Source organism: Leptodactylus fuscus, chromosome 6 (genome assembly GCF_031893055.1).
Source record: "Leptodactylus fuscus isolate aLepFus1 chromosome 6, aLepFus1.hap2, whole genome shotgun sequence".
Lineage (NCBI taxonomy): Eukaryota > Metazoa > Chordata > Amphibia > Anura > Leptodactylidae > Leptodactylus > Leptodactylus fuscus.
Genome location: NC_134270.1, coordinates 8,841,856 through 8,866,262, shown reverse-complemented (window position 1 = coordinate 8,866,262; position 24,407 = coordinate 8,841,856). Strand labels below are relative to the sequence as shown.

The following is a 24,407-nucleotide window of genomic DNA, read 5'->3' as shown; positions in this document are numbered from 1 at the left end:
CTGCAACACGTTACCATTTGGGTCATCAGACAGACCACAGCAGGGCAGAGGATTTCAGAGGATAGGAAAAATGAAGGATTAAAATGGACATTTCACCTCCTCCACCAACCCAAACCCTTCCTCCTTTTCCTACAGTGATTTTGGTACACTTGTAATGATAGGCTAACTAGACTCCCTAATGTCAAAGAGAACCTTTCACAACTTCAACGAAGTGACTTTGCATCTTCTAACAGCTGCCCCTCTTCTGATTCTGGAACAGTTAGAATTTTTTTTCTCCCTAGACTCCCTAATAACAAGTGGGTGGTGTCAGGAAGGAGCAGGCAGGGAGGTGCATCTCATCCCTCTATCACTTCCCACCTTTGATTGGAGCTCTGAGTCACGCCTCCTTACCTGCTCCTTCCTGACACCACCCACTTGCTATTAGGGAGTCTAGGGAAAAAAAAAAAATTCCAACTGTTCCAGAATCAGTGGAGGGGCAACTGATAGAGCAGACCTGGGCAAAGTCCGGCCCTCTGACTGATTCAGTCCGGCCTGCGTGTCTAGGGAGGCGTGTCTAGGGGGGCGTGTCTTATTGCCGGCAGAAGATGGAGACATGTGGAGAGTGTCATAAGGTACTGAGATGTAAGGTGAGATGCAGGGGGGAGAGTGTGTGTGTGTGTCTATGTGTGTGTCTGTATATGTGTGTGTCTGTATGTGTGTGTCTGTCTATTTGTGCGTGTGTCTATATGTGTCTGTCTATATGTGTCTGTCTGTGTGTGTCTCAGTAACCTAGGGGCAGAGATGGAAGGGGAATGTTATACTAGGGCAGAGATGGCAGATGGAGGGGGGGACATGAAATGGGGCAAATAAAGGAGGATATGAAACTGAGGGAGAAATGGAGGGGGGGACATGAAACTGGGGGTAGATGAAGAGGGCACTTAAACAGGGGGGACATTAAACCGTGGAGGTAGCTGGAGGGGGACCTGTCTGTCTCTAGTTGCCCCCAGTTTAATGTCACCGTCCAGCTACCCCTACGGTTTAATGTCTGCTTCCAGCTTCCCGATTTTAATGTCCCCCTCTAGTTGTCCCCAGTTTCATGTCTCGCTCTAGCTGTCAATTTATTGCCCCCCTCAAACTACCCCCACTGTTTAATGTCCCCCTCCAGCTGCTCCAGTTTTGTGTCCCCTCTAGTCACCACCAGTTTATACTGGGGCACCAGGAAAGGGACCTAATACTGTGGGGCAGTTGGAAGGGAACATTATAGTGTGGGGACATATAATGTACGGGTAACTATAGGAGGATTATACCTTGTGGGGGAACTTGGAAAGATGATTGGGGATGGGCGGAGTCAACATAGAAGTGGGTGGAGCTAAATTTGCCGTGGCGCGGCCCTCTAGCATAGTTTCAATTTCTTATGCGGCCCCATGGGAAAATTAATTGCCCACCCCTGTGTTAGAGGGTGCTAAGTTAGTTCATTTGAAGTAATGAACGATTCTTTAAAAGGCACCTCCGTCGTGTCTTAGGTCCAAAATTCAAGCAGAACAAGTAATAAAATGCACAACGCCAAGTTTATTGGGTGGGTATGTCATAGCTTGTGATATGATGCAGTTTCTTTAGGAGGAGGGAGGTGGCGACACGGAGGGCATTCATCGATCAGGCAACTGCAATTGAAATGCCGTCCTTTCCCTGCAGCACTACATGGTGCCCATTAAAATCAAAGGATTTGCATTGCGTTCTATGGATTCTGGGGGTCCTGCCGATGGGGTTGCGGTACATGCGGCTGACCTCCACGTGAAGGGCATTATATGAAGTAGACATGTGTAGGACACTGCAAGACCAGAACATGCCACAGTCTATTCTCCCTATTGAATCCAGCACAGATACAAAACGCGAGGTCCTGCTCTCCGCAGGGAGCGCTATCTCCCCCACCCCCGTGTTCTATTAACCTCACTGCATCTCCCCCGATCAATAATTTTATGTGTGTGTACTTACAACATAATGCCGGAAACATCTGGCCGAGGCTGGAGCAATCCACACCTCGGCCATATGTGTTCATTAATTCATCATTATGTTTGGCTTTCATCGTCCTGTAGGGGGCAGTGTATCCCAATCTCACATCACCAACGTACATCTCCTATAAAAGATTTCCAGCCTCCTTTATGAACTACTCCCCTCATCAGGTATACCCCTGGAGTGACAAGTCCGTCTTGTGTGATGTCCATTACTAGAATGACAACCATCGTGCTTACAGCAGGGATCGGCAACCTTTGGCAGCCGTGGTGAAACTACAACTCCCAGCATGCATACTCGCTTGGTTGTTCTCCATGCTCCCACAAAAGTGACCGGAGCATGCTGGGAGTTGTAGTTTCCCAACACCTGGACTGGTCTACAGCTTTCCCAGATCCTTCAACCATCAATCTGCCCATGTACTATTCTGTTCAGGGACCAGGAAGATCAGGATGAACAGATTAATAGGTACCATTGAGGACATCTAGGTCACCTCATGCACCAGGGACAGGGGAACGTTTACCATTACACCCCCCGGAAACGTACACCTCAGTGGCTCACACTCATGGGCCTTTTTGGCACAGTCCTCGATCACAACTGGTAGGTTCTCACCCCTGATGACTTCACAGTGTCCTCACCTGGCAGCCTGTCCTCTGTTTGACTGTCCTAATGGGTCGCACTTTATACACAAACAGACTCATTTAGTCCCATTAACCTTCTGACCGCAAGCATGGATTCCTTGGAAACAGAAAGGAGTACGGCTGACATGTAGGCAGGTCTCCAACTTTTCCCAGTCCTCCTGCTGCCAGTCATTAGAGATGAGCGAGTACTGTTCGGATCAGCCGATCCGAACAGCACGCTCCATAGAAATGAATGGATGCACCTGGTACTTCCGCTTTGACGGCGGCCGGACGCTTAACCCCCCGCGTGCCGGCTACGTCCATTCATTTCTATGCGAGCGTGCTGTTCGGATCGGCTGATCCGAACAGTACTCGCTCATCTTTACCAGTCATCTCATCTGACTAACCCACCTTCATGGTACTTGCAGCGTCCCGGATCCCGACGCCCTAAGCGGTTAACACCGCCATCCGTAATTACACGGTAACACAATTCCACCGTGTGCTATTTACCTATCAGTGCTCTTTACTGCTGGCTTGCATATTCTCCTGGTAGCCCCCGGGGGGGAGCAGCCACAGTTAGCTGCATTTCCATCTGAAGAGGTTAAGAGTCGGCTATGGGCAATTGACTTGTCGCTTTTGGCCGCCTAATTACCAAACAAATCGCTCGGCGCTCTTTAAAAGTCATCCGAAACGGTGAATTACGTGTCCCCGGCTGCCCAGGCACTGGCACAGAGACGCAGATGGAGTGGCACTCTGTTAATTGATATTCGAGGCACGTGTCGGGAAGAACGATGGATATTTAAGAAGGGGGGGATTTCCAGAACAGCGTGTGATTTACCCCGCAGATTGCAGGGAGACGGATCTAGCGCCCGTTCTAGCCAGTCATTTCCCGGCGCTGCTGCAAAGATTTATGAACCCACAGCACGGTGACGGGAACATGCTGAACTATGGGACTCGGAGATGCAAAAGTATAAGGGGCACGGAGATTAACCTCTCACAAGCTGGACACATTGGAATAGAAGGACTTTAATTTCAGAGGGTTTATTGGAGAGAAAAAAAGAGCAAGCGGCAAAGAAATTAGGACAGAGATTAAGGACTATACAGATGTTCTCTTTAATGTCATCCTTCTGGCTGGCAGATCTTGAAGGACAGGCGCCGTCTGTGTCTTGTGACTGTCTCTTCCGCTGGCGCTCTTGTGTGAGCAGGGACAATAGCATGTGCTGAGATCGACAGGTGGAATAATGCAGTTGCTGACACAAGACGTGCGGCGGCGCTGGCTGCGCTGGGGAGATAACCCAAATAAATATACAGGTGACGCTCGCTAAATGTCAGGGCAGGAAATCTCGGATCATTGAGCGTCGCCACAAAGAAATCGACAATCGGGACATGGCTCGTACATAATTCCACTAATCTTTAATAGGCACCTTGCAAGCTATAGAGATAGAGAGAAACGTCTGTGTGGTATGAACAGAAGCCGCTCGCTAAGCCGTCACCATCTATTTTATAGGAGCTTTATTCTAGGTCTGCGTAAGAGAGACTGGATGTGTATACAAGAGATCAACCAGAGAATGAGAAAGAAAGCCATGACAAACAAGGAAGAGCGCAACCCTGACAGAGAGTGAGGAAGAAAGAACATCCATGGAAGAGAGCCATCTCGATTAGGAAATAACGAGAGCGCGCAATCTCAAAAGGTCCAACAATCCCGACCGGCTGTATGATCAGGAGAGAAAGCGTGACAAGGGAGAGAGTAACCTTACAAGAGAGCGAGCAAGAGAGAGAGCATCCTTAGAAAAGAAAATCTCAAAAAAACATAGAGCGAGATAGATAGCGAAAGAGAGCAACCCCAACAGAGTGCAAAACAAGCATAACAATTTCAACTAATAATGTGAACAAAAGAGAAAGCAAACGTAACAAGTGAGCAAGAGACAGCATCCTAAGAAGTGAAAAATCTCAAAAAAATAATAGAGAGAGCGAAAGAGAGCAACCCCAACAGAGTGCAAAACAGGCATAACAATTTCAACTAATAATGTGAACAAAAGAGAAAGCAAACGTAACAAGCAAGCAAGAGACAGAATTCTCGGGAGAGAGCTCTCTCAATTACCGTAAGTAGTAAAAAGAGAGAGCGCAATCTCAACAGAAAGGATGAAAGGCACAACAATCCCGATTGTCAGCATCAACAAGAGAGCACAATCTCAACACAGAAGAAAAACAGTGAGGGGAAACAAGAGAGCAACAAGGATAGAGCGCAAATGACAAAAAGTTTGAGAGTACAAAAGACCAAACAATCACGATTGTCAGCTTAAACAAGAGAGCGCAAATGTGACAGAGAAGAACAAGACTGAGGACAGAAGAGACCAACGTCGACTGAGGGAGCAAAAACGACAGAACAACCTTAGTTGACAGTGTGAAAGAGCGAGTGCAACCTTAACAGAGGAGAAGAGGAGTGAGAGCAAACAAGAGAGAGTCCAACCTCAACTGAGAAATAATGAGAGAGCAAAGAGCAGAAAAGAATATATAAGAGAGCAAACAACCTCAAAAAAATGAGCAAGAGAAAGGGCAACCATTTTCGGAGATTACTGGGGATAGCAACCATGGAAAAGAGATGACGAGAGCAAACAGGCTCAACACAACGTGAAGGCAAAAGAGGGAGAAACCAAGGAGGGTCGAGAGAGCGAGACCAACCAAGGAGGGTCGAGAGAGCGAGATCAACCAAGGAGGGTTGAGAGAAAGCGCAGGAACGATCAAGTAGGGTCAAGAGAGCGAGATTAACCAAGGAGGGTCAAGAGAGCGAGATTAACCAAGGAGAGTCAAGAGAGATTGCGGGATCGACCAAGGAGGGTCGAGAGAGTGTGAGATCAACCAAGGAGGGTTGAAGGAGTGTGAGATCAACCAAGGAGGGTTGAAGGAGTGTGAGATCAACCAAGGAGGGTCGGAAGCGCAGGATCAACCAAGGAGGGTTGAGAGAGATTGCGGGATCGACCAAGGAGGATCAATAGAATGAGAAGAGGGTCAACCAAGGAGAGTCAAGACAAAGCAAGCGGGATCGACCTAGGAGGGTTGAGAGAGAGCGGGGTCATCTAAGGAGGGTCGAGAGAGTGTGGGATCAACCAAGGAGGGTCGAAAGCGCAGGATCAACCAAGGAGGGTCAAGAGAGATTGCGGGATCAACCAAGGAGGAGCAATCGAATGAGAAAAGGGACAACCAAGGAGGGTCAAGATAAAGCAAGCCGGATCGACCTAGGAGGATCGAGAGAGAGGGGGATCATCTAAGGAGGGTCGAGAAAGAGCGCAGGATCGAGACCATAGCTGAGAAAAATTAATAGTAGAAGATTAAAACAACAATGTTGACAAAACGTAAAACCTCAGGGTGAAGAAACCTCAGCCATTAAATAAATATATCTAGTCAGCAAAGAAACAGATAAAGCACCAGAGAAATCTGAACTAAGACAACGTGTGATATCTCCTCATAACAGAAAGAAATCAATGAGAAATCTCCACAAAAAGATATCTAGAAAGATGGAGATAAATGACCTCGATTCCAACACAGACGTTACTACGGACCCAGCTGGAGACCCCATGATGGAGGACACTCAATCCATCCATTAGGCAGACACCAAGTATTACAGACATTTGGTTTCTGATCCTGGACGTCCCCTTTAAAACCACCAGGCCGATCTACAAGGAAGATACATAAATGGCCCTAGTAAAGAGAATATTCCTAAAACAGGCGGCCACAAAGTCTTGTAAAAGAGGGTGTTGAGTGGCTATAAAAGGCTACATGACACTGATAATAGAGCGTAATATAATATAATCATCTCATTTGGGGTCATAAATATTCACAACATTCACTGAATAAAAGTCATTGTTCATTTCTACGAAGCGAATTGAGGAGCAGCGAAAAGACGAGGACAAGAGCTCGAACGTAGCGACAAAATAAGGGGTTGGGTGGGATAACGCAAGTACTAAACAATCCCAGACGCCCAATAAGAAAGCGTAACGGTCCAAATTTAGAAAAATAATTTTTCTTCCACAAAACAGCGCCACACTTACTTAAGGTTACATCTGGTACTGCAGTACTGCTCCAAAGAAGTGAAGGAGACGAAGCTGTAATACCACGCACAACCTATTCAGAGAAGGGGGGGCTGTTTCTAAGAAGAAAAAAAAAATCTTTGTTGCATCTGCAAATGTTGAGCGCACCTTGCCCGACCAGTATTTATTGACTTCATCCCCTATAGAAGACGAATTACGCCATCTTTCTGTGTTCAATGAAGATGTATTGATCATAACTGGAGGTTCTTGTTGACGTCGGCCACTTAGATATAAGAAATGCAATAAGCACATGCAGCTCCATCGCTCTACGTTATGTGACCTCGGCCCTCCGATCAATAATTCCTATGTCTTACCCTCTGCGGGTTTTTTAGACCAAGCAGAAGGTGCAAAATCACTGTAAACCGATCCACCTACTCCTCCTATTTGTGTGTACTGTATAGGTCTTGTAGGTGCTCTTTCCACTTATGGAGACCACCAGCTACCGAAGCAATGCTCCTTGGGAAAAATGCTATGCAAATTAGCTCCAACAAGTGGTACTAAAGAGGCAGCTTGCACAAGGATTTCAAGGCGCACTTCAAAGCCAACCATTGTACCCTTTGTTCTAAATGATGTATCCAACAGTCTTCATGGGGGACTCTAAGTCGTGAAGGTCGATAGATGGGAAAGGGCATTGCTGGGAGGCTTCAGTCTTCGTGATCAATATTTGGTCCCGTAAGTACAGTAACAGGACATATAATGTCAATTCCCACCTAAAAATATACACAGTCCCTCTAGCGTCATCAATAGAGATGAGCGAACAGTGTTCTATCGAACTCATGTTCGATCGGATATTAGGCTGTTCGGCATGTTCGAATCGAATCGAACACCGCGTGGTAAAGTGCGCCATTACTCGATTCCCCTCCCACCTTCCCTGGCGCCTTTTTTGCTCCAATAACAGCGCAGGGTAGGTGGGACAGGAACTACGACACCGGTGACGTTGAAAAAAGTAGGCAAAACCCATTGGCTGCCGAATACATGTGACCTCTAATTTAAAAGAACAGCGCCGCCCAGGTTCGCGTCATTCTGAGCTTGCAATTCACCGAGGACGGAGGTTTCCGTCCAGCTAGCTAGGGCTTAGATTCTGGGTAGGCAGGGACAGGCTAGGATAGGAAGGAGAAGACAACCAACAGCTCTTGTAAGAGCTAAATTCCAGGGAGAAGCTTGTCAGTGTAACGTGGCACTGACGGGCTCAATCGCCGCAACCCAGCTTTCCCAGGATCCTGAATGGAATACACTGTCAGTGTATTCCCGTATACCCGATATATACCCCGATACCCGTTCCAACAGTGTGCCCCCCCACCTTCACCCCAGAAATACCCTGCAAGTCCCCTAGCAATAGAATTGGGGCTATATACACCCACAATTTTTACTACTGGTATACAGTGCCATTGTCTGACTGGGAATTCAAAGAATATATTGGGAATACAAATACCCTCATTTCTTGCTACTGCCATATAGTGCCAGTGTCTGACTGGGAATTCAAAGAATATATTGGGGTTACGTGCACCCACAATTTTTACTACTGGTATACAGTGCCATTGTCTGACTGGGAATTCAAAGAATATATTGGGGTTATAAATACCCTCATTTCTTGCTACTGCCATATAGTGCCAGTTTCTGACTGGGAATTCAAAGAATATATTGGGGTTACGTGCACCCACAATTTTTACTACTGGTATACAGTGCCATTGTCTGACTGGGAATTCAAAGAATATATTGGGGTTATAAATACCCTCATTTCTTGCTACTGCCATATAGTGCCAGTTTCTGACTGGTAATTCAAAGAATATATTGGGGTTACGTGCACCCACAATTTTTACTACTGGTATACAGTGCCATTGTCTGACTGGGAATTCAAAGAATATATTGGGGTTATAAATACCCTCATTTCTTGCTACTGCCATATAGTGCCAGTTTCTGACTGGTAATTCAAAGAATATATTGGGGTTACGTGCACCCACAATTTTTACTACTGGTATACAGTGCCATTGTCTGACTGGGAATTCAAAGAGTATATTGGGAATACAAATACCCTCATTTCTTGCTACTGCCATATAGTGCCAGTTTCTGACTGGTAATTCAAAGAATATATTGGGGTTACGTGCACCCACAATTTTTACTACTGGTATACAGTGCCATTGTCTGACTGGGAATTCAAAGAATATATTGGGGTTATAAATACCCTCATTTCTTGCTACTGCCATATAGTGCCAGTTTCTGACTGGTAATTCAAAGAATATATTGGGGTTACGTGCACCCACAATTTTTACTACTGGTATACAGTGCCATTGTCTGACTGGGAATTCAAAGAGTATATTGGGAATACAAATACCCTCATTTCTTGCTACTGCCATATAGTGCCAGTTTCTGACTGGGAATTCAAAGAATATATTGGGGTTACGTGCACCCACAATTTTTACTACTGGTATACAGTGCCATTGTCTGACTGGGAATTCAAAGAATATATTGGGGTTATAAATACCCTCATTTCTTGCTACTGCCATATAGTGCCAGTTTCTGACTGGGAATTCAAAGAATATATTGGGGTTACGTGCACCCACAATTTTTACTACTGGTATACAGTGCCATTGTCTGACTGGGAATTTAAAGAGTATATTGGGAATACAAATACCCTCATTTCTTGCTACTGCCATATAGTGCCAGTGTCTGACTGGGAATTCAAAGAATATATTGGGGTTACGTGCACCCACAATTTTTACTACTGGTATACAGTGCCAATTTCTAACTAGGAATTCAAAATGCGCAAGGCTCCCGGAAAGGGACGTGGACGAGGCCGTGGGCGAGGTCGGGGGAATGGTTCTGGGGAGCAAGGTAGCAGTGAAGCCACAGGGCGTCCCGTGCCTACTCCTGTGGGGCAGCAAGCATTGCGCCACTCCACAGTGCCAGGGTTGCTTGCCACATTAACTAAACTGCAGGGTACAAACCTTAGTAGGCCCGAGAACCAGGAACAGGTCTTGCAATGGCTGTCAGAGAACGCTTACAGCACATTGTCCAGCAGCCAGTCAGACTCTGCCTCCTCTCCTCCTATTACCCAACAGTCTTGTCTTCCTTCCTCCCAAAATTCCGAAGCTTTACAGAACAATAACCCAAACTGTCCCTGCTCCCCAGAGCTGTTCTCCGCTCCTTTCATTGTCCCTCAACCTGCCTCTCCACGTCACGATTCCACGAACCTAACAGAGGAGCATCTGTGTCCAGATGCTCAAACACTAGAGTCTCCTCCATCTCCGTTCGATTTGGTGGTGGATGACCAGCAACCCACCCTCATCGACGATGATGTGACGCAGTTGCCGTCAGGGCATCCAGTTGACCGGCGCATTGTGCGGGAGGAGGAGATGAGACAGGAGTTGGAAGAGGAAGTGGTGGATGATGAGGACACTGACCCGACCTGGACAGGGGGGATGTCAAGCGGGGAAAGTAGTGTGGATGTTGAGGCAGGTGCAGCACCAAAAAGGGTAGCTAGAGGCAGAGGCAGAGGCAGAGGTCAGCAGCTTAGGCGAAGCCAGGCCACACCCGGAATCTCCCAAGATGTTCCAGTTCGTACCCAGCCCCGAAAAACTCCCACCTCGAGGGCACGTTTCTCGAAGGTGTGGAGTTTTTTCAAGGAATGCGCCGAGGACAGATATAGTGTTGTCTGCACAATTTGCCTCTCGAAATTGATTAGGGGCTCTGAGAAGAGCAACCTGTCCACCACTTCAATGCGCCGTCATTTGGAATCCAAGCACTGGAATCAGTGGCAGGCAGCAACGGCAGGACAAAGGCCGCCTGCCGTTCACGCCACTGCCACTGCCTCTGCCACTGCCTCTGCCACTGCCACTGCTGACTGTGCTGGCGATGCACTCCAGAGGACGAGCCAGGACACCACTTCATCTGCCTCCGCCACTTTGTTGACTTCTACCTCATCCTCCCCTGGTCCTGTCTTATCTCCTTCTCCTGCACCATCAAAGGCACCATCAGGCGTTTCTTTACAACAACCCACCATCTCTCAGACATTGGAGCGGCGGCAGAAATACACTGCTAACCACCCACACGCGCAAGCCTTGAACGCCAACATCGCTAAACTGCTGGCCCAGGAGATGTTGGCGTTCCGGCTTGTTGAAACTCCCGCCTTCCTGGACCTGATGGCAACTGCGGCACCTCGCTATGCCGTCCCTAGCCGTCACTACTTCTCCCGGTGTGCCGTCCCCGCCTTGCACCAGCACGTGTCACTCAACATCAGGCGGGCCCTTAGTTCCGCGCTTTGCACAAAGGTCCACTTGACCACCGACGCGTGGACAAGTGCATGCGGACAGGGACGCTACATTTCACTGACGGCACACTGGGTGAATGTAGTTGAGGCTGGGACTGCTTCCCAAACTGGCCCGGTGTACCTCGTCTCCCCGCCTAACATTCCTGGCAGGGACACGAGAAGAACACCCCCCTCCTCCTCCTCCTCTACCGCCTCCTCCTCCGCCACCGCCTCCTCCTCCGCCACCGCCTCCTCCTCCGCTGTTAGATTGACCCCAGCTACGAGTTGGAAACGTTGCAGCACTGGCGTTGGTAGACGTCAGCAGGCTGTGCTGAAGCTGATCAGCTTGGGGGACAGACAGCACACTGCCTCCGAGGTGAGGGATGCCCTCCTCGATGAGACGGCAATATGGTTTGAGCCGCTGCACCTGGGCCCAGGCATGGTCGTTTGTGATAACGGCCGGAACCTGGTAGCAGCTCTGGAGCTTGCCGGACTCCAACATGTTCCATGCCTGGCCCACGTCTTCAACCTAGTGGTGCAACGTTTCCTAAAGAGCTACCCCAATGTTCCAGAGCTACTGGTGAAAGTGCGGCGCATGTGCGCCCACTTTCGCAAGTCGACAGTAGCCGCTGCTAGCTTAAAATCTCTCCAGCAACGCCTGCATGTGCGACAACACCGGCTTTTGTGCGACGTCCCCACACGCTGGAACTCAACGTTTCAGATGTTGAATAGAGTGGTTGAGCAGCAGAGACCTTTGATGGAATACCAGCTACAAAACCCTAGGGTGCCACAAAGTCAGCTGCCTCAGTTTCACATCCATGAGTGGCCATGGATGAGAGACCTTTGTGACATCCTACGGGTCTTTGAGGAGTCCACAAGGAGGGTGAGCTCTGAGGATGCGATGGTGAGCCTTACAATCCCGCTCTTGTGTGTTCTGAGAGAATCCCTGATTGACATCAGGGATAACTCAGATCACACAGAGGAGTTAGGGATAGCATCCGATCCGTCACAGCTGGAGAGTAGGTCCACACATCTGTCCGCTTCACTGCGTTTAATGGAGGAGGAGGAGGAGGAGGAGGAGGAAGAAGAGTTGTCCGATGATGTGATGGTGATACAGGAGGCTTCCGGGCAACTTCGAATCGTCCCATTGTTGCAGCGCGGATGGGTAGACATGGAGGATGAGGAGGAAATGGAGATTGAACTTTCGGGTGGGGCCAGAGGAGTCATGCCAACTAACACTGTGGCAGACATGGCTGAGTTCATGTTGGGGTGCTTTACAACCGACAAGCGTATTGTCAAAATCATGGAGGACAACCAGTACTGGATCTTTGCTATCCTTGACCCCCGGTATAAAAACAACATCTCGTCTTTTATTCCGGTAGAGGGGAGGGCCAATCGCATCAATGCTTGCCACAGGCAATTGGTGCAGAATATGATGGAGATGTTTCCAGCATGTGACGTTGGCGGCAGGGAGGGCAGTTCCTCCAGTAGGCAACCAAGTTCTCACCGGTCCACACAAACGAGGGGCACACTGTCTAAGGTCTGGGACACCTTGATGGCACCCCCTCGCCAAAGTGCCGCCACGGAGGGTCCTAGTGTCACCAGGCGTGAGAAGTATAGGCGCATGTTGCGGGAATACCTTTCCGACCACAGCCCTGTCCTCTCCGACCCCTCTGCGCCCTACACGTATTGGGTGTCGAAGTTGGACCTGTGGCTTGAACTTGCCCTATATGCCTTGGAGGTGCTGTCCTGTCCTGCCGCCAGCGTCCTATCTGAGAGGGTGTTCAGTGCAGCCGGTGGCATCATCACTGACAAGCGCACCCGTCTGTCAGCTGAGAGTGCCGACCGGCTCACTTTGATAAAAATGAACCACCACTGGATAGAGCCTTCATTTTTGTGCCCACCTGTGTAAAGCACCCCAACATGAAACTCCATGTCTGTACTCAACCTCTCCAATTCCTCCGCATCCTCATACTCATCCACCATAAGCGTTGCACAATTCTGCTAATACTAGGCTCCCTCCAACATGATTTCCCCCAACTCTGCTGGTTAGAGGCTCCCTCCACCCTGATTTCCACCAACTCTGCTGGTTAGAGGCTCCCTCCACCCTGCTTTCCCACAACTCTGCTGGTTAGAGGCTCCTTCCACCATGAATTTGCCAAAACTGGGCTGTTTAGAGGCTCCCTCCACCATGAATTGGTCCAAACTGGGCTGGTTAGAGGCTCCCTCCACCATTAATTGGTCCAAACTGGGCTGGTTAGAGGCTCCCTCCACCATGAATTTGCCCAAACTGGGCTGTTTAGAGGCTCCCTCCACCATGAATTTGCCCAAACTGGGCTGTTTAGAGGCTCCCTCCACCATGAATTGGTCCAAACTGGGTTTTTTAGAGGCTCCCTCCACCATGAATTGGTCCAAACTGGGCTGGTTAGAGGCTCCCTCCACCATGAATTGATCCAAACTGGGGTGGTTAGAGGCTCCCTCCACCATTAATTGGTCCAAACTGGGCTGGTTAGAGGCTCCCTCCACCATTAATTGGTCCAAACTGGGCTGGTTAGAGGCTCCCTCCACCATTAATTGGTCCAAACTGGGCTGGTTAGAGGCTCCCTCCACCATGAATTTGCCCAAACTGGGCTGTTTAGAGGCTCCCTCCACCATGAATTTGCCCAAACTGGGCTGGTTAGAGGCTCCCTCCACCATGAATTGGTCCAAACTGGGGTTTTTAGAGGCTCCCTCCACCATGAATTGGTCCAAACTTGGCTGTTTAGAGGCTCCCTCCACCATTAATTGGTCCAAACTGGGCTGGTTAGAGGCTCCCTCCACCATGAATTTGCCCAAACTGGGCTGTTTAGAGGCTCCCTCCACCATGAATTTGCCCAAACTGGGCTGGTTAGAGGCTCCCTCCACCATGAATTGGTCCAAACTGGGGTTTTTAGAGGCTCCCTCCACCATGAATTGGTCCAAACTTGGCTGTTTAGAGGCTCCCTCCACCATTAATTGGTCCAAACTGGGCTGGTTAGAGGCTCCCTCCACCATGAATTGGTCCAAACTGGGTTTTTTAGAGGCTCCCTCCACCATGAATTTGCCCAAACTGGGCTGTTTAGAGGCTCCCTCCACCATGAATTGGTCCAAACTGGGCTGGTTAGAGGCTCCCTCCACCATGAATTTCCCAAAACTTGGCTGTTTAGAGGCTCCCTCCACCATTAATTGGTCCAAACTGGGCTGGTTAGAGGCTCCCTCCACCATGAATTGGTCCAAACTGGGGTTTTTAGAGGCTCCCTCCACCATGAATTGGTCCAAACTTGGCTGTTTAGAGGCTCCCTCCACCATGAATTGGTCCAAACTGGGGTGGTTAGAGGCTCCCTCCACCATTAATTGGTCCAAACTGGGCTGGTTAGAGGCTCCCTCCACCATTAATTGGTCCAAACTGGGCTGGTTAGAGGCTCCCTCCACCATGAATTTGCCCAAACTGGGCTGTTTAGAGGCTCCCTCCACCATGAATTTGCCCAAACTGGGCTGGTTAGAGGCTCCCTCCACCATGAATTGGTCCAAACGGGTTTTTAGAGGCTCCCTTCACCATGAATTGGTCCAAACTTGGCTGTTTAGAGGCTCCCTCCACCATGAATTGGTCCAAACTGGGGTGGTTAGAGGCTCCCTCCACCATTAATTGGTCCAAACTGGGCTGGTTAGAGGCTCCCTCCACCATTAATTGGTCCAAACTGGGCTGGTTAGAGGCTCCCTCCACCATGAATTGGTCCAAACTGGGGTTTTTAGAGGCTCCCTCCACCATGAATTGGTCCAAACTTGGCTGTTTAGAGGCTCCCTCCACCATTAATTGGTCCAAACTGGGCTGGTTAGAGGCTCCCTCCACCATGAATTGGTCCAAACTGGGTTTTTTAGAGGCTCCCTCCACCATGAATTTGCCCAAACTGGGCTGTTTAGAGGCTCCCTCCACCATGAATTGGTCCAAACTGGGTTTTTTAGAGGCTCCCTCCACCATGAATTGGTCCAAACTGGGCTGGTTAGAGGCTCCCTCCACCATGAATTGGTCCAAACTGGGGTGGTTAGAGGCTCCCTCCACCATTAATTGGTCCAAACTGGGCTGGTTAGAGGCTCCCTCCACCATGAATTGGTCCAAACTGGGCTGGTTAGAGGCTCCCTCCACCATTAATTGGTCCAAACTGGGCTGGTTAGAGGCTCCCTCCACCATGAATTTGCCCAAACTGGGCTGTTTAGAGGCTCCCTCCACCATGAATTTGCCCAAACTGGGCTGGTTAGAGGCTCCCTCCACCATGAATTGGTCCAAACTGGGGTTTTTAGAGGCTCCCTCCACCATGAATTGGTCCAAACTTGGCTGTTTAGAGGCTCCCTCCACCATTAATTGGTCCAAACTGGGCTGGTTAGAGGCTCCCTCCACCATGAATTGGTCCAAACTGGGTTTTTTAGAGGCTCCATCCACCATGATTTTGCCCAAACTGGGCTGTTTAGAGGCTCCCTCCACCATGAATTGGTCCAAACTGGGGTGGTTAGAGGCTCCCTCCACCATTAATTGGTCCAAACTGGGCTGGTTAGAGGCTCCCTCCACCATTAATTGGTCCAAACTGGGCTGGTTAGAGGCTCCCTCCACCATGAATTGGTCCAAACTGGGGTTTTTAGAGGCTCCCTCCACCATGAATTGGTCCAAACTTGGCTGTTTAGAGGCTCCCTCCACCATTAATTGGTCCAAACTGGGCTGGTTAGAGGCTCCCTCCACCATGAATTGGTCCAAACTGGGTTTTTTAGAGGCTCCCTCCACCATGAATTTGCCCAAACTGGGCTGTTTAGAGGCTCCCTCCACCATGAATTGGTCCAAACTGGGGTGGTTAGAGGCTCCCTCCACCATTAATTGGTCCAAACTGGGCTGGTTAGAGGCTCCCTCCACCATTAATTGGTCCAAACTGGGCTGGTTAGAGGCTCCCTCCACCATGAATTGGTCCAAACTGGGGTTTTTAGAGGCTCCCTCCACCATGAATTGGTCCAAACTTGGCTGTTTAGAGGCTCCCTCCACCATTAATTGGTCCAAACTGGGCTGGTTAGAGGCTCCCTCCACCATGAATTGGTCCAAACTGGGTTTTTTAGAGGCTCCCTCCACCATGAATTTGCCCAAACTGGGCTGTTTAGAGGCTCCCTCCACCATGAATTGGTCCAAACTGGGTTTTTTAGAGGCTCCCTCCACCATGAATTGGTCCAAACTGGGCTGGTTAGAGGCTCCCTCCACCATGAATTGGTCCAAACTGGGGTGGTTAGAGGCTCCCTCCACCATTAATTGGTCCAAACTGGGCTGGTTAGAGGCTCCCTCCACCATGAATTGGTCCAAACTTGGCTGTTTAGAGGCTCCCTCCACCATTAATTGGTCCAAACTGGGCTGGTTAGAGGCTCCCTCCACCATGAATTGGTCCAAACTGGGTTTTTTAGATGCTCCCTCCACCATGAATTTGCCCAAACTGGGCTGGTTAGAGGCTCCCTCCACCATGAATTGGTCCAAACTGGGGTTTTTAGAGGCTCCCTCCACCATGAATTTGCCCAAACTGGGCTGTTTAGAGGCTCCCTCCACCATGAATTGGTCCAAACTGGGTTTTTTAGAGGCTCCCTCCACCATGAATTGGTCCAAACTGGGCTGGTTAGAGGCTCCCTCCACCATGAATTGGTCCAAACTGGGGTGGTTAGAGGCTCCCTCCACCATTAATTGGTCCAAACTGGGCTGGTTAGAGGCTCCCTCCACCATTAATTGGTCCAAACTGGGCTGGTTAGAGGCTCCCTCCACCATGAATTTGCCCAAACTGGGCTGTTTAGAGGCTCCCTCCACCATGAATTTGCCCAAACTGGGCTGGTTAGAGGCTCCCTCCACCATGAATTGGTCCAAACTGGGGTTTTTAGAGGCTCCCTCCACCATGAATTGGTCCAAACTTGGCTGTTTAGAGGCTCCCTCCACCATTAATTGGTCCAAACTGGGCTGGTTAGAGGCTCCCTCCACCATGAATTGGTCCAAACTGGGTTTTTTAGAGGCTCCCTCCACCATGAATTTGCCCAAACTGGGCTGTTTAGAGGCTCCCTCCACCATGAATTGGTCCAAACTGGGGTGGTTAGAGGCTCCCTCCACCATTAATTGGTCCAAACTGGGCTGGTTAGAGGCTCCCTCCACCATTAATTGGTCCAAACTGGGCTGGTTAGAGGCTCCCTCCACCATGAATTTGCCCAAACTGGGCTGGTTAGAGGCTCCCTCCACCATGAATTGGTCCAAACTGGGTTTTTTAGAGGCTCCCTCCACCATGAATTTGCCCAAACTGGGCTGGTTAGAGGCTCCCTCCACCATGAATTGGTCCAAACTGGGGTTTTTAGAGGCTCCCTCCACCATGAATTTGCCCAAACTCTGCTGGTTAGAGGCTCAATCCACCCTGATTTTCAAAACAAATGTTGGTGCCAACCTCAACTTACTACAAGGGCCAAATTCACTGCTGGTGACAAGCTCTCCTCACTGCAAGTGCCAAATACACATGTTTCAAGGTGTTTTCCTACTGTCAGAGAGGTGGTATTGAGTGTGTAAAGTGTGTAGTTGTTAGGCTGTGATGTTGGGGTAATAGAGGGTCTTTGGTGTGTTAGATGCCCCCAGACATGCTTCCCCTGCTGTCCCAGTGTCATTCCAGAGGTGTTGGCATCATTTCCTGGGGTGTCATAGTGGACTTGGTGACCCTCCAGACACGGATTTGGGTTTCCCCCTTAACGAGTATCTGTTCCCCATAGACTATAATGGGGTTCGAAACCCGTTCGAACACACGAACATTGAGCGGCTGTTCGAATCGAATTTCGAACCTCGAACATTTTAGTGTTCGCTCATCTCTAGTCATCAACTCTGTCAACGTCACTTCCCAAGGGCACCTAGGAAGAACCTTGACGATTGTCCTTTCCATGTCATTCACTCCATAGGATATATAACGGATACTACTATTACCCCCGTAGGGAATATTATTTTTTATGGTCTCAGAATGGGTTTAACACAAAAAAACAGCAATACTGACCTTGCCAATCCCCGTCTAGCACTGTACTGACGCTTACCGGGTACCTCAGGGGATCCCATTCCTGTTAAAGTAATGGCTGACTGGTTGTTTGGGCACTTCCCGTGAATGGACACAGGACAAAGAAGAAGAGACCAGCTATGGGCCCAGGGAACAAGGGACTCGGAGCAGCAGGGGATCAGCCTAATGCCACCAAAACAGCTCCGGACTCTTCAAGATGTCTGAAGGAGTCTTGTGGTATCTAGTCCGTTACATTGCGAGGTGCAGCCTTCATGGACCAACCCTGGGTGCCCATGACCCTGTGGCTGTACTAACCACTCCATACCAGAAGCCCCCACAGGTCCTGCCATTTTCGAGACATCCCAATTTGACCCTGATCAAAGTCACTCAGATCCTTCCATTTGCCCAACTTTCCTCCTTCTTCCTTAAGAACTGACTGCTACTTAATTTATGTCACCCCCCGAGAGGCGCCATTGTCTCTAGGTCATCGATCTGTCAGTAGTGTTAATGCCATGGCTGATCGGTGTATACATCTATATACACAGCAGATTAGACAAGGTGATGAGACAAATCTCTATCCGTATCTTCTACCCCTCCACCGTACCGTCTCCTCTGCTGTATATATCACTGTGACATGTATACACAGCAGAGCTGCAGACTGCGGAGTCAGGAGATCATGGCTCTTGTTATAATAAATCCAGAGGAGGACGCCGCGCTTACAATCTGTTCCCACTCATACCAGCCCCCTGCAGCACTGGCCCACAGTCCATTGGGGGCGCTTTTACCTAATAGTGCCAGGACCGTAGTAGCTGCTTAACTAATATCACAGCCAAGCAGGCCCAGGAGTCTTCATTACGTGCCCAGTATAAGAGACGCCAGCGTGATATTATCTGTAGCCTTTCGTGCCAGTCCAGCATCAGTAGCCTCTGGGCACAGTTTTGCTGAGGGGGCGCCTCAAGCTACAAGTAAAGGTCAGGGCATTTCCATCATTGCTGAAATATTGGCATTCACAGGTCTGCAATCCTTAAGGCAAATTTGTTTACCTGCTGCTAGACCTATTATTGTCTTAAAGGGAACCCGCCACCATGTTTGGGCCCCGTAGACCAGTAGCATGTTGTTATACTGCTGGGGTTTAGGGCCTCGAAACTGTAAACTCGGCCCTATCTGTTCCTCTGCTAACAAAATGAATAACCCTGAAGTCACCAGAATTACCTTCAGCAGGTCTAAGAGCATGCACAAGACTGTACACATCACATACAGTGCCTATATCCTGGCCTCCAGTGGTGATCTCTATGGTGTCCGCTGCAGCAGTCACATGTCTGTGATGAAACGTCATTGAAACTTCAAAGTAAGAAACTTTGTAAAGTATCTCATTAGTGAAAAATGCCTCTTTTTCCTCTTATCGGGTTATTTCATTGCTCTCCTCCTTCTCCTTCCAATGTTCTACCCATCTTCAGGTCACATGACAAAGACTAATCACGTCTATAGAATTCTATGGAAAGGGGATGAGTGAGATGGAAGTGCAGGAGATGAGAGATGAAAGATGCTGAATTGAAGATTTTTATCACAACCAAAGCACTTTACTTACATCAGTCCATGTCAGTACTTCTCTATATATGTCCTGCATGTTGATGGGGCTGTTAGTGAGTTTTACAGCTGATTCTCCTCTACTTACTGTGATCAGTATACGCCAGTACTTCTCTATATATGCCCTGCATGCTGTTTGTGAGTTTTATGTCCTGCATGTTCCTGGGGCTGTTTGTGAGCTTCACAGTGGATTCTCCTCTAGTTACTGTGATCAGTCCAAGCCAGTACTTCTCTATATATGTCCTGCATGTTCCTGGGGCTGTTTGTGAGCTTCACAGTGGATTCTCCTCTAGTTACTGTGATCAGTATATATGCCAGTACTTCTCTATATATGTTCTGCATGTTCCTGGGGCTGTTTGTGAGCTTTACAGCGGATTCTCCTCTACTTACTGTCATCAGTATATGCCAGTACTTCTCTATATATGTTCTGTATGTTCCTGGGGCTGTTTGTGAGCTTTACAGTGGATTCTCCTCTACTTACTGTCATCTGTATATGCCAGTACTTCTCTATATATGTTCTGTATGTTCCTGTGGCTGTTTGTGAGCTTTACAGTGGATTCTCCTCTACTTACTGTCATCTGTATATGCCAGTACTTCTCTATATATGTTCTGTATGTTCCTGGGGCTGTTCGTGAGTTTTACAGCGGATTCTCCATTACTTACTGAGATCAGTTCCAGTCAGTACTTCTCTATATATGTCCTGCATGTTCCTGGGGCTGTTTGTAAGTTTTACAGCGGATTCTCCTCTACTTACTGTGATCAGTGTATGCTTAGGGAAAACTATAAATTCCAAATATAGCATGCCAGAGGGGGATCTGCTAAAAAGTGGTAACAGAAATGGCATCACTTCTCATGTACATACACGTAAAGGCCAATCCTAAAAAGTCAAACAAAACAGGATGCTGGACAATCTCTTTAAAGGGAAACTGTCAGCATTTAAGTACTCATAGACTCCCTGAACAACCCATTTTAACCAGCAGAGGGCAACACAGAGCACAGGAGAAAGCTCCGCCCAGACTAAAGAGAATATCAAATCTTTCCTAAATCCCAAAGCATCATGGGAGTGAAATCCAGAAAAAGAAAGAGAGAGTGAATAGAACCTAAGGATTAAAAACAACTTTCCTTTCACACTAGTAAGGGTTAAATGTCCATTCACTGATACAGACAACTCTGAATGGAACCGCATTTTAATTTTTTAGGTGTCATCCTCGAAGAGGCCGTGAATGGGTTACGGTGAGGTCCTTACTGACGTTATCGGTTATTTAGAGATGGAGAATCCTCATCCCGCTCCCTATTTATTCATACGACACTCAGTTTTCTATCATTCCGCAGAACCCGCTGACATACATGGACGTAAGGAAGCGGCGAACAATGGCGATAATGTATGCGTAATTAGTTACAATGAACAATGAGTAGATTCTAGCAACGCGGGTCACAGCCCAGAGGAAATCTGATGCAGATATTTCTCTCATTATATCTGGGAAGCTGCAGCGAATACAAAGCCCCACCTGGCAATCTGCATATGTAATATGGGGGGGGGGGGGTGCAGGCATGCTGGGCGACTTTTATGTATTCGCGAGCGCACCGCAAGCTTGGAATCTTTCAGGAGCTTCGAGTCAGATGCGGTAGACTAGATACGTCCTTCATCTCGATGGTTACAGAGAACCTTCCATTATCATATAGCATACCGTGTCCTGAAATCCGCTCTGTACGGTACGCACTCGGGAAAATAGGATATCATAAAAGTTGCATATCTTAAAGGGGACATGACACCTTTCTGACTTTGTGCACACAGCATAAGTACTGCTAGCTAAATGGGTTGTCCATATGCTCGGGCAGACCAACTGGAGGGCAATGTTTGTCACTGACGGATGGACGGCCAGTTAAAGGGTTTTTCCCGCCACATGTCAGTGATGTCACATTGATCGGTCACAGGGGCGTATCTACCGGTAGCAGCTACCACAGGGCCCGGGACATTAGGGGGCCCGGCAGCAGCCGCTACCGCTGTGTTTTTTATTTTTTTTTTTAATAGGCCGTTACCGGCTGGAGTTACTCCAGATGATAACGGGCCCTATTTACTTACCGATCCTGGAAGGGGCTGGGATCAGTAAGTGAGGCCGCGGGCCCCGTAAACACTATTATTATACTCAGGGGTCTTTTCAGACCCTGGAGTATAATGTTTGGAAGCCTGGGAGAGGTAGGGGAACATAAAAAACACTGTTACTTACCTCTCTGGGATCCAGACAGGCTTCGGGCCTACTTCAGCGACGTCCCGGCGGCACCACCGAGGAGTGCAAAGGAGCCAGGGATAGGCAAGTAACAGCAATTTTTATGTTTTTATCCCCCCGGGTCTCCGATTATTATACTCTGGGGTCTCCTACCTTTAGATGTCTTCTCCGCGCCATCGTTTGGTAGAAATCCTGTTTTTCTTTGGCATGCAAATGAGTTCTCTCGCAGCACTTGGGGGGGTCCCCAATACTGCGAGAGAACTCTCCAGCGACGCCTGTATCTTCTTCTAGAACACTCTCTCCTTGTGTCTTCTTCTGTCCTGGGTTTCAATCTTCTAAGCAGATTGCGCATACCCGGGCCACAAGAAAATGGACGCCTACACAGTAAGTGGCCATTTTCTTGTGGCCTGAGGGCATGTGCAGTCGGCTCTGCCCGAGGCCTAGAAGACGCGTGAAAAGGCTGTTCCTGAAGAAAATGGAGGCGTCACTGGAGAGTTCTCTCGCAGTATTGGGGACGCCCCCAGTGCTGTTTGAGTGCTGGGCCGCCCCCAGTGCTGCAAGAGAACTCATTTGCATACCGATGAAAATTGGGATTTCTACCGAATGGCGGCGTGGAGAAGACATCTAAAAGGTAGGAGAAGAATAGCTTCTCTTAAGGCTATTCCTACGTGTGATCGAGAAAAAATTCTGATCATTGTGGGTCACAGCAGTTGGAACCCACCAATGGATAGGGGGATAATGTCTGGGATAAAGCTGCCCTGAGCTGGGTGGACAGGTCCCAAATTGTTTGACATGGTTCCATTGTTGAAGAGTGTTGGGTTAAAATTTTTACCAGATTACTATCGGGACCCGTCTCACAAACCGTTTATGGCCAAGTTATTGGCCTTCAAGACATATTGATTCAGCTATCCAACAGTCGAGATCTCCACGTACAGGAAAGACGTATTTATGTAGCGGCAGCAACAAGATGGCGAAAATCGAAAGACCCTTGACCCCACTGGTCTTTGACAAACTTCACTTGAGGACATGTAAAACTGCAAATGCTGCTAATATGTTTCCTTAAGTAGCCTCTCGCTCGCTCATAGACTCGCTCCGCAGCGTTGAGTAATTAAGGGTTTGGGGGAATGAAACAAACCAATATTAGCGGAGGTTATTGAAGCCAAACAAGCCGCTTGCCGCGCTCTCCCCTCATTGACATAATGTCGTTATTGGAAGAAATTAACATTGCTGAGTTCAGGGTTTCTCGAATTCCCCAAATAATCAGGAGGCAGAACAAAGCCTAAAGCCGCAGAACGGCCGGCAGGATCAGAAGACGTTGCGGCAGCAGCCGAGAGCCGGATCCGTGCGGCGACATAAGGAGATTTCTTTTGATTAAGTGAATTTGTTCGGGGTTGGAGGTGCCGCATCTTATTTCTGCTTAAAGGGACAAGCTGTCTTCATCTTCAGAGGAGTTCAAGAAAAACCTCACCTTCGATCCAGAGTAGGCCTTCCAGAAACAAAACCGTAAATAAAAAATTGTCGGCAAAGCTCCTGCCTCGAAGAAGTTGAACATGGAGATCTAATAATGGTAGCCACTCCGGCTCTTTAGGGAGGAGACCTCATGGTCATAGGTGGTGGCAACTGTAGTCAATGAAGGGGTCTTCTGTGAACTTGTGGCACTTGACCTTAACCCTAAAGGGGTGTCAGACTAAAAGATATATTTAGCCAAAAAATAAATGCCTGATCGTTGCAGACCTCCAGTGACCAGGAGAACTTGGTTCTCCAAGTGCCCATGCGAATGTAGTAGTGGTGTGCATGCATGGCACACCATGGACGGCAATCCCGCAAACTAGTGATCAAACATGTATTCCCTATCCTGTGAGATACCTCTTTACGACCAGTCCAAAGTAGACAACATCTTAAATATTCCCCATATCAAAGTTGTCCAGTCTTAAGATCTCTAGACCCTACAGGTATGGGTTACCTCATTGATCTTCCCCTCTCGTCTATCCCAAACCAAAAATAGAAGTCAAATTTATTCACCGTTGAAATCCAATATTCTTCAACCTTCAGTCCAACCAAAACCAGAAACAATTTTTGCAATTTTATTAAAGCCTCGTAAAAACGGACTGCTAAAGGTTAAAGTTCCAGTATCCTCCATTGCAGGAATGGAAGAGTTAGCAGATTTTGGATTGCGGCCCTGCCCGGGTGATGAATAATTACCTCTGGCCCCTCTCTTCATGGACGCTTCTAATTAATCTGAACCTGCTCCGTCTCCCGGGACCGACTCCTGCAAAACCAATTATCCTTTCCTGGTTGCTCCTGGGCTTTAGGCAATGAGAGATTCTCTTCTGAAGTTAAGGTGAGCTTGTCCTGACCACTTCAGAATTGGGATTGTGCACTCACATACTGGGAGGTCTCAGTGTTTACTGGTAAAGTGCCATGGTCTAGTTGTCGGCATGGGATTTGAGCGCTTTGGTGGTGGGCACATGCGAGACCTCGGGAGATCTACGATGAATTATGTGGGTTGACTTTGGTCTTCATGTTTTCATACATGTAACAGCGAGTTATTGGAAATTCCATGAGTATCCCCCAAATTGGACTATCAGCTCTAGAGGTTTAAC

The 24,407-nt window shown here is 48.5% G+C and overlaps 1 protein-coding gene across 4 annotated transcripts in view; it reads right to left on the bottom strand.

Moving 5' to 3' along the window:
- Positions 1 to 24,407, bottom strand: part of RPTOR (regulatory associated protein of MTOR complex 1) — a 207,657-nt gene that overhangs the window by 25,459 nt on the left and 157,791 nt on the right. The window lies entirely within an intron of this gene.